The sequence below is a fragment of the Mus pahari genome, chromosome 5 (genome assembly GCF_900095145.1).
Source record: "Mus pahari chromosome 5, PAHARI_EIJ_v1.1, whole genome shotgun sequence".
NCBI lineage: Eukaryota > Metazoa > Chordata > Mammalia > Rodentia > Muridae > Mus > Mus pahari.
The window spans coordinates 6,246,315-6,256,700 of record NC_034594.1 but is presented as its reverse complement, the minus strand read 5'-3'; positions in this window follow the sequence as shown (position 1 = coordinate 6,256,700).

The window sequence follows — 10,386 nt, the reverse complement described above, 5'->3', positions numbered from 1 at the left end:
AGCTGGATCTCATGGAGGCATTTCCCCAACTGAAGCTCCTTTCTCTGTGATAACTCCAGCTGTGTCAAGTTGACACAAAGCTATCCAGTACACTGGTATACTCCCACTCATTCTTAAATTGCTTCTGGTTGGGTATTTAACTTCAGCAATGAGAAAAGTAGCTAATACAAGTCCCTTGATTATAACACCACCAGTTATACAGACAAAACATGCATGGGCAAGTTTTATAAATGGACTGCTACATGCCCTCCCCTGCTCCCCTAACCTCTTGTGTATTCTTGGGATAACAGAGTCAGTAAGATATGTGAAAGTGACTTTTATTTGCCAGATGTATTGTCACCTTGACAGTTTGCTGCTGAATAAGCCCACCCTTTATAGTTCTTTCTGAACTCTGGCTGGCTAGTTCGACTCAGCTGTTCTGGTTCAAAACTCATCTCCAAACTGACTGATTCAAACTGGCTTCTCTCAGTTTCTCACTGAATTGCTCTGCTTGGAAAAACTGCCTCTGAATTCCATGAACTGAACTGCACTGACAGCACTGAATGCATGAACTGAAGGGAACTATATGAATTAAACAGAACTGAACACAACTGACCTCTACCATATTGCATGAACTCAACTGAACTGCATTCTCCTGAACTGCCCTCTCCCTGACTGACTCTGTGCTGACCTTCAGTAGCCTTTCTTTCCTACCTGTTCTCCTGAGAGTTGGGTGTACCTTATCTCTGACTCATTTTGTCAAATCTTTCTCTGAATCATCACTTTGCTTGCCTCTCAATTAGATGTCGCTTTCATACATGGCTTCTTCCTTCTACAAACTAAGTTTGCTTTCATTCTGGGGAGGGGGTGTGATTAAAGATGTGTGCTAAGGGTGTGTCTGTATTCCAGCCAGATCACACAGACCTAGAAGGTTTTTGGATGTGATCCCTTGTCAGAGAAGCCATGTTGCTGGATTAAAATTCCTTTACACTGATATATGTCAATATATATGGTGTACCATGAGGCATAACAGAGAGGTCCCCATTATTAGCACTTGTTTATTCAAAAATATTTTCTGAGCATTTATGACTAATTAGATATTGTGCCATGCTCTGGAGGGACAGACATAATTATGACAGAATAGAGCCTTTGTGGTATGCAGCTTACATTTCAGTGGGTAGAGCAAAAAAAATGTCAACAAACTGTATAATTTGGTAACTGCTATAATAGTAATGCAGAAAGCAGTTGGAAGCTGAGGATATGCTGTTACCCATATGATAGTCTGCAGAGGTTTCTTTGAAAGTTTTCTTCTGAGTCTAAAATAAAGAAAAGCAGTTGGTGATGCGGAGAACGGAAAATGCTGAGTATTCCATGCTAAAGCAATTACTACCAAAGGCTACAAAGAACAGTAGCACTTTTGGTGAAAGGAAAGAAAGTGATTGTAGTCTGAGCATGACAGGGAATAAGGAGAGAGAGGTAAATAGGAAAAAAAAATCATATAGGACTTTCTAATTCATTAGAAACTGTTCATTCTTTAGCTCCTAGCAAAATTTAAGATTCTGTACAGATTTTAGTCTTGATGACTATGAAGAAATCTGGGCGAACGGAGTCCAAGGAAAGCAAATATAAAAGCAAAGGTGAGCCGTCTTGGGTTGAAGGGCTGTGAGGACTCTGTTACCTGAAATGATTTGTGTTCATTTGCTGACATTTTAGAGTTGGAGAGGACGGGCCCCAGTGGCTCACATGCATGTCTCTGAACAGTGAGGAAATCGTCCGATGAGTAGAGGACATTCAGATGTTTGGAGAGGTTTGATTTCTCAAGGGTCCTCTCCAAATCACATAGGCGGGTAGTTCCCCTATCTCTGCAAACATCCCAGAAGTACTGATAAATGTTCGTTCAGTTCTATGTTAATTCAGCATCCCTCAACTGTCAGAAACTTTCTGATAGAATGTGGTTTTTTTTCCTCCCTGCCATTTGCTTTACTTCAACTTATTTACACATTTTAAATTTTCTTTCTTTTAATTTAATTTTGTAAAATTTTTTATTAGATATCTTCTTCATTTACATTTCAAATGTTATCCCAAAAGTCCCCTATACCCTACCCCCACCCTGCTCCCCTACCCACTCACTCCCACTTCTTGGCCCTGGCATTCCCCTGTACTGGGGCATATAAAGTTTACAAGACCAAGGGGCCTCTCTTCCCAATGATGGCCGACTAGGCCATCTTCTGCTACATATGCAGCTAGAGACACGAGCCATGGGGGTACTGGTTAGTTTATATTGTTGTTCCAGCTATAGGGTTGCAGACCCCTTCAGCTACTTGGGTACTTCCTCTGGCTCCTCCATTGGGGGCCCTGTGTTCCATCCTATAGATGAGTGTGAGCATCCACTTCTATATTTGCCAGGCACTGGCATAACCTCACAAGAGACAGCTATATCAGGGTTCTTTCAGCAAACTTCTATTTTTATTTATCCCCCACGAGGGATGAACAGCATCCAGAAGCTAATACACACGCAAACACACACACACACACACACACACACACATACATACACATACACATATATAACATCCTGAAGTTACGAAGTTTTCCAAGTTGTCAGTACTGAACTCTACATAAGGAGACTTCACTTCTATGGGCAAGGTAGGGTTTAGCTTCACATCAAGGTTACATTCAAATCCCTTGAAACAAATCTCATTTCCAGTTCACTCCAAATCTAAGACTTTCTCAATTCCATAGAGTAGGCCTGTCCTGGTTCTGTCATTTGGACCGCTAGAGTTTTTCTGAACCTCTCCAATGCTTGCCTTTGCTGTGATGCTCATCAGTTTCTGTGAGGCCCATACGCTTGGGGAATCTGCAATGATTCACATGCTGAGATCAGCTGAGGCTGAGATAGAAGCGGCCTCTGGCAGACACCATTCTTAATGAGCAATCCATCACTCCCTTCGCCCCATCTGAGATGTGTCTTCTCTTTTTATCTCTCAGCTCTCCATGGCCTCTTTTCTCCTTTCCCTTTGCCTTTTCCTCATCCCATCCTTAACTGATCTACTGGAGAAGCTGTTCGTGCTTCTCACATCATTGACCTGCTTCATACATTTAGCAGTCCATACTGCTGGATAGACTCAGTGAATCTATATTCCACTGTGGAAATGCATCTCCAGATGAAGGAAGAAAGAATAGAAACTGGATCTTCATTTTTACATTGCATAAATGAAGTGTTTGAAGGCACAAAGGTCTCACAGAAGTTGGAATGACTTTGTTTTAAAATCATGTTTAAATTTACTTGCTTTCATCCTCCATGAATTAAACCTGACATAAATATGAACAATAAAGCTTAAGGAGGTTGAGGAGATGGCTTCTTGTTTAAAATGGTTGCTGTGCAAGCATCAGGACCTAAATTTGCATCAGCAGCATCCATGTAAATGTTAGATTTGAAGGCATGTGCCTGCAAGCCTGGCTCTGGAAATGTGGAGACCTGGAAGTTTGCTGTTCACCTAGTCCAGTCAAAATAGGAAGTTACAAGGTCAACGAGAGACCTTGTCTCAAAAAAATGAAAATAATGAAATGTAGCAGAGGGCCCAGGAGATAGCATAGTAGGTTTAAAAAAAAAATCAACCAAGCAACTATAAGTTCAGATCCCTGAAACCCATATAAAAAGTCAGACATGGTGGTATGCATCTGCAATCCCAGCACTCCCAGAGCCAAGATGGCAGACAGAGACTGGAAAGTACTCCGAAAACTAGCTGGCCAGGCTGGAGTGCCAAGCACGGTGGCAGAAACAAGAGTGGCTTGCCTTAAATCAAGAAGAAGGCAAGCACTAACTCCCCTGATTAATACACTCACACCACGGCTTGCGTTCACACACAGTTGTTATAATTACTGTAAGTTATTTTTAGTCAAGACAGTTTGTCAGCAGAATAAACGGGGGCCAAACAAAACATAAAATCCAACTGGGTTTCAGAAAACAGGGGGAGAGATATTTTTCTCTCCTCATTTCTTTGGCTAAACTGAATGTTTGTAGTGGAAGAACTACCTGTACAACCACAGAGAGGACAACAATATCATTTATGAAGTTAATGTGATCAGAGAGTAAGAACATACAAGCCTGGGTGTGATGGGTTGAATAGGCATGGCCCCTATGGACGCATGTGTGCTTGAGTGCTTGGCCCACAGAGAGTGGCACTATTAGGAGGTGTGGCCTTGTGGGAGGAAATGTGTCCTGGTGGGAAAATGCTTTTAAGGTCTCCTATGCTCAACCTACATCCAGTGAGACACAGAGTCTCTTTCTGCTGCCTATGTATCAGCTGATGTAGATACATCAGCTCCTTCTCCAGCAACATTTCTGTCTGTAGGGTACCATGCTTTCTGCCATAACAATAATGGACTAAACCGCTACAACCGTAAGCCAGCCTCAGGGAGGAGTATGTGCCCTTTTACCTTGATTGACTGGCTCCATCTCTAGGGGCCTGACTGATTCTATAATTGGTTAGGGCTCTGGAGACCTTCCAGAGTGGTTAGTTACTCATTCTAGCTGCCTATTCTTGCTTCAGGCCAGGTGACAAGGTGTCCCCGGATTGGTTGTCTAAAGCTGCGGTTGGCTGGCCACAGGTTCCTGTGTTAAATGTCTTCTTTGTAAGAGTTGCTGGGGTTGACATGTCTCTTCACAGCGATGGAAACCTTAACTAAGACACTGGGTAACTTAGTTTCATCCGCTTTTCTAAGCTAAACACTTCAAAAAGCAAAGTGGTTTGAATGAGCAAATGGATATTCTCTGGTGTTACTAGACACATCTAAGAAAATAAGCCCATAACCATCTTGAAGAGATGTCAACCACTGACTCTTTTTCAGGGAGATCTGTGTTTTAGTCATAAAAACTTGAGAATGTCTACTGAGAAGAAGTTGATTTTCAAAACAGGTCAACCCCCATCGTTTCAAGAGGATCAGTTAGAGAATAGAATTTGAAATAATTAATTAATAATTATTATTATAATAATCATCCCTTTGGAGATCACAGGGTATTTGTTGTCCCATAGGAGAGTGTCTGAAGTCACTAGAACTTGCTGGTCTGAAGAACCGGGAAGCAGAAAGATTGTTGCTGCCAGGATCAGTTTCCTTCTCAAAACCACATATATCACTAAGAGTTTAGATCTCAGTTACAGCAGCCACATGCAGATTTCTCAGAAGCATATTAGTAAGTAAGAAACAAAAACATTACATTTTATCACTGTCTTAAATGAATTTACATGACCTTATAGGGCTAACACAAACACCCATCTTCAGCAGAAACCCCAAACCCCATAGCTTAAACTCAAGGGAAGCTGATGAAACGGGAACAGTAATCTGGGTTATGTAAACACCCGTCTCCCACTAACAGTTTTTTTTTTTTTTTTTTTTCTACACTAAAGTGGGACAAAACCGCAGGAACCCAGAGATAAACACTACCCCAAAAATACTTTTGCTGCAAAACAATTTTAGGAAGAAAATAAAAGCTATCCTCAAGGAGGTAAAACGCAGACAAGGTAACTTTTAAATAAGATTGCTAAGACACGTCCAGGGTAAGATAAAAACAAAATGAAATCCATAGCAGAGCAAGGGAAGCCACTGGCGGCAACTGAGAACTGGTTATACTGAAAAGATGGCCAAGAGTGCAGTGGACAGAGTCAGGCAGCTACAGATAGCTTGTATCGATAGAAGTCAATTTGGTTACTTATTAATTGTATAGTAGTAAGAAGAATCCCACAATCACTCCATTTCTTCATATGTTAAAGGAATTGATGAGAAGTATGCCCTTGAGGGGTCTGGGGCACAAGGTGACATAAAGTGTGGAAACATGATCAGGTGAAGTCCTATTTTGAGAAAGGAACCTGCTATCACACCTATTCTACGCACACAGCAAACACTCACACATGTTAATTATAGATGAAACCATAAAAACTCAGACATCCTGGCAAAACGCTGAATCTGCAAAGAAGAGGAAAGTAGCCGCCGTACTCCGGCCACTGAAGAATAAAGATAGATATTTAAAATTTCTTGGAAACATGATGATGAAGATGAGGAAGTCCAGAAATTTATAAACGGCGACTTTCCCCAAAGCACATGGACAAAGTGGATGTTAGCTGATCTTGATTGTCAGCTTACAAGATCTGCAGTCACCATGGAAACAAATCCCTGGGTGTGCCTTCAAGGGATTTTTTTTTTTTTTTTTTTTTTTTTTTTAGATCTCCATTAATTGAGGAGCGAAGATGAACCCCAAATGTGAGCAGAGCATCCATAAACTGAGATCCATGACTGAACGAATGATGGAGAAAGCCGGTGAGCAGCGTGGTTTCACCAGGACCAGCTGCTTCCTGCTGCTCTGGCTGCCCTGACTCCCCACCTTAGGGCGCTGTACCCTGGAACTCAGACTCCAGGTAAGATCTCCCCTCTTTGTCAGGTTTTTTGCCACGGGAATGAGACAAGTGATAATCTCTCACGTAAACTAAGAAAAACGCTCCAAACATAGTAACATTACAATTAGGAATTAGTTTGACCAAGAGTGAGCCCAAAGAATTCTCCACTCCTCCTCCCGTGTCTTCTATCTGACCCTAACACAGTGTTTTCCCGCTGCATCTATTGAACAGCATAGGAAAAATGGTATGGGAATAGGTAAGCAAAGTGCGCCCCGCTCCTTTCTCCTTGCAGGCTGTTGGTCACCAGCCTGGGAGAACAAAGGTAGCGGAGGTGGGAGATGGGTCAGCCAAGAGTGTGACAGAAGGACCTCTGTGGTCTGCTGCAGTGAGGCAAGTCTACTTTGTTTCAGAGATAGGATATATACGGGCTTTTTTAGGGTTACGAGTAGAAAGGGCTAATTGGTCATAGCAGCAAGTGGACTGGAAAGGCTGATTGGTCAAAATACAGCAACTAATTATCATGCGGGCAGGAGACCATAGAAAGATGTGTGAGCTGAGAGCCCTGTACGAGGTCATTTTTCAGACAAGGTGAGCCATGGCCATCCACCTGTGTTCAAGAACACTCTCCGGACCCACTCTCCAGACAGAGGCAGAGTCATGGAAGCCCGGGTAGAAAAGGGACTCCCCAAGTGTGCATCAAACTCAGAAAGCCATTCGGTCATGGGGAATGGCTACCTTAATAACAGTGTTCTCCAATAGGAATTCTTTACAGAAAATTTTAATTGGTTTTACAAGGGAAGAAGTTATTTTATTGATTCCAGCTGTATTAGTTTGAATATGTTTGGCCCGAGGAATGGCATTATTTGGACGTGTGGCTTTGTTGGAGGAAGTGTATCATTGTGAGTATGGGCCTTAGACCCTCATCCTAGTTCCCTGGAAGCCAGTCTTCTCCTGTTTGCCTTCTCAGAACAAGATGTAGAACTCTCAGTTCCTCCTGCACCGTGCCTGCCTCAATGCTGCCATACTTCTGCCTTAACGATATTGGGCTGAATCTCTGAACTGGTAAGCCAGCCCCAATTAAGTTAAACAGTTGCTTTGGTCATGGTGTCTGCTTATAGCTGTAAAACCTTAACTAAGACACCAGAGTAGCATTTAAAACCACAAAGAGATGTTATCAACCTGTGTCCAGATGATGAGTACAACATTTATGGGATATGTGTTTAAGGTTGCTTAAAAACAGCAAATGCTTACATTCACATACATTATTCTGGGTCAAGGGCATGGAAGAATACATAACTTAAGGTTAAAGCTATGTATTAGTTTATGTTCCAAAGGCTGATTGCATGAGATATCCAAAGCCTAATAAGTTTGGTTGCACTGTTTTATTAGAGGTGGGTTAAACCTAAATAAGCTGAATAGAAGGATATCAGGCTAAATACATAATCTTAAGTGACCTTAAGTCATAATACTAACTTGGCTACAAAGTCCAGCAGAAACTCAGTCTCTTTGGGATCAAGAAATGCTTTCATAAAAATTTATCCCCACAGTATTACAGAACATTACATATTAACTTTTCAGATGAAATTGACATCTGCAAAAACACTCAGTAATATATATCTCAATATATACAATCATTTATATGATATTTATCATAGAGCATATAATATATGTCATACGTGATATATTCCTAATATGATTTATATTATATTTTATATAATTATATATAAATATATACATTATACATTATTATATATAATAATTAACAACATAAATATAAATTATATATTATATATGTTGTATAATATATATATGTATATGTATATATATATATTGTGTGTGTGTGTGTGTGTGTGTGTGTGTGTGTGTGTGTTAAAAAATAAGAAATTTAAGTATTTCGATTTCTTTTTTAAATCCTAGATGCTGGGATTCACAGACAGTGAGATGATAAAAGTAACTTCTTTATGGACTAAAGTTAGGGTTACCCTTGATATGTAGAGTAAAAACCCTGTAATTCATAGCATGCATTAGTCCTGAATGTGAGCTGGGGTATTGTAGATAGTGTTAACAGTATGTGATGACAGTGGGCAGTGTAGATAAAGCAAAGCACCAGTGCTGAGTTCTCAGAACTGTGGTAATGCAGTACCAGCGACAACATCAGAAACTGTCTCATGCCATTGATATTGAATTAGTTATTGGTCAGTGAGTGTTTAAGAAACAGTTTATGTTGTAGTGAATTTTAATGGCCCCACCCCTCCCAATTTGGTTATGCAGTTCAGGGTACTAGAACACATTTTGTAAGTCACGAGCGAAGTATCTCTATTTAAATCTTTTAGCTATTCTCAATAGCATGGTTGTAAGGACTCCTGGTCATATTTTTTTCCAGCTAGAATGGCAGCTGAGGGGCTATTTATTCCACTCCAGTCAAGCATGAAAGAAGTCAGGGTTTTTACAAACAAGTTAAAAAGCAAGGATTCTTTAAAGTATAAAATGATTTATGTAAACACCATCAAAGGATTAGAAAATATTAACACTGGGCTTTGACTTACGATGTTGGGACTTAGAAAACAAATATTTACAGGTAATAAGTAGACTGGTTCATAGCAAGAAGCACGCTTGAAGAAATTATCCTCTGCTCTTCGGTGCCTGTGTCTCGCCTCCTTGAGTTTCTTAAGCCCCTAAGGCAATCGGAATACATGCCGTTTCTAGTTTAGAACAATGCTAAAAAAAAAAAAAAAAAAAAAAAAAAAAAAAAACGAATCGAATCTGATTTTCAAAAGAGCCCCTTTATCTAAACATCCAATCCTGTATTTCCATTTTTAGTAAGATCTGAAGTCAACATGTTTAAAAGGGAAGTATCTCTGGTTAGAAAGTTAAAAGAAGCAGTAGAGAAAAATATGCCTTCTTTTCCAGAAAGTTGCTATGGAACAAAAACTTCTTAAAAAATTTATTTTAAGCTGTTCAGAGAGATGGATGAGAGATACACATTAACAGGAAGCTGGCAGCTCTGCCAAGCCATGGACCTGCCAGTGTGCATGGAACTTTCCTGTCAAGCCATGGACCTGCCAGTGTGCATGGAACTTTCCTGTCAAGCTTCTTACAACTGTACTCAGTTTAGTTGATACGGTGAAGTCTGATATTTCCGTGGCATTTCTCACTTTAAATGTCTGCAACCTTTTTAAACTTTCGTACATGGAGATCTTGGGAGGGGGTGCGGGGGGGGGGAGGTTTTGTTATTAAAAGCTAAAGCAAAAGAGAAGGTTTCAGATCTTCTGCCTTTGATAGCTTTGCGGTTCTCAGACTCTGGGTCTGAAACTTGCTATCTAAGGTGAAGGAAAAGGCTTGGCATCCAGTGGGCTCTTTGAAAGGCCGAAGTTTCTGGGCTTTCAGACAGCTCTCCCTCTTTAGCTTTTTAAAAATTATTTATTATTTCTTAACCTTTAGTGTTGCTCTGTGCTTTGGGCCTATTTTGGTTGCTGAACTATCAAAATTCATTCTCTTTTGTTCTTTTGTGACTGTCTTCTCTTTTGTCTACTGAATTTTTTGGTTGGTTGGTTGGTTGGTTGGTTTTCAAGACAGGGTTTCTCTGTTTAACTATGGCTGTCCTGGAACTCACTATGTAGACTAGGTGGTCCTTGGACTCAAAAGATCCACCTGCCTCTGCCTTCCAGTTTCTGGGACTATAAGCATGGGACACCACCACCCATAAGCCTACTGAATTTTTGAGACAGTGTCTCATGTAGCCCAGACTTCTCTCAAACTGGGAATTCTGAGGACAAGTGTGAATTTTTGATGACCTCCTGCTAGTGTGGGGATTATGAGGCATCACACCTGGCTTTTGTGGTGCTAGCGATTGGTCCAGGGGGCCTATGCATGTTAGGCAAGTACTCTAGCAACTGAGTTACAAACCCGGTTTCTATCTAAATTTGAAATCACTTATGATATAATGCCGCAGACGGACTTTTCTGGGGTCCCTGATCTGCGGGGAACGGGTCTCTGGTTGCAGGTGAGCGAGGAT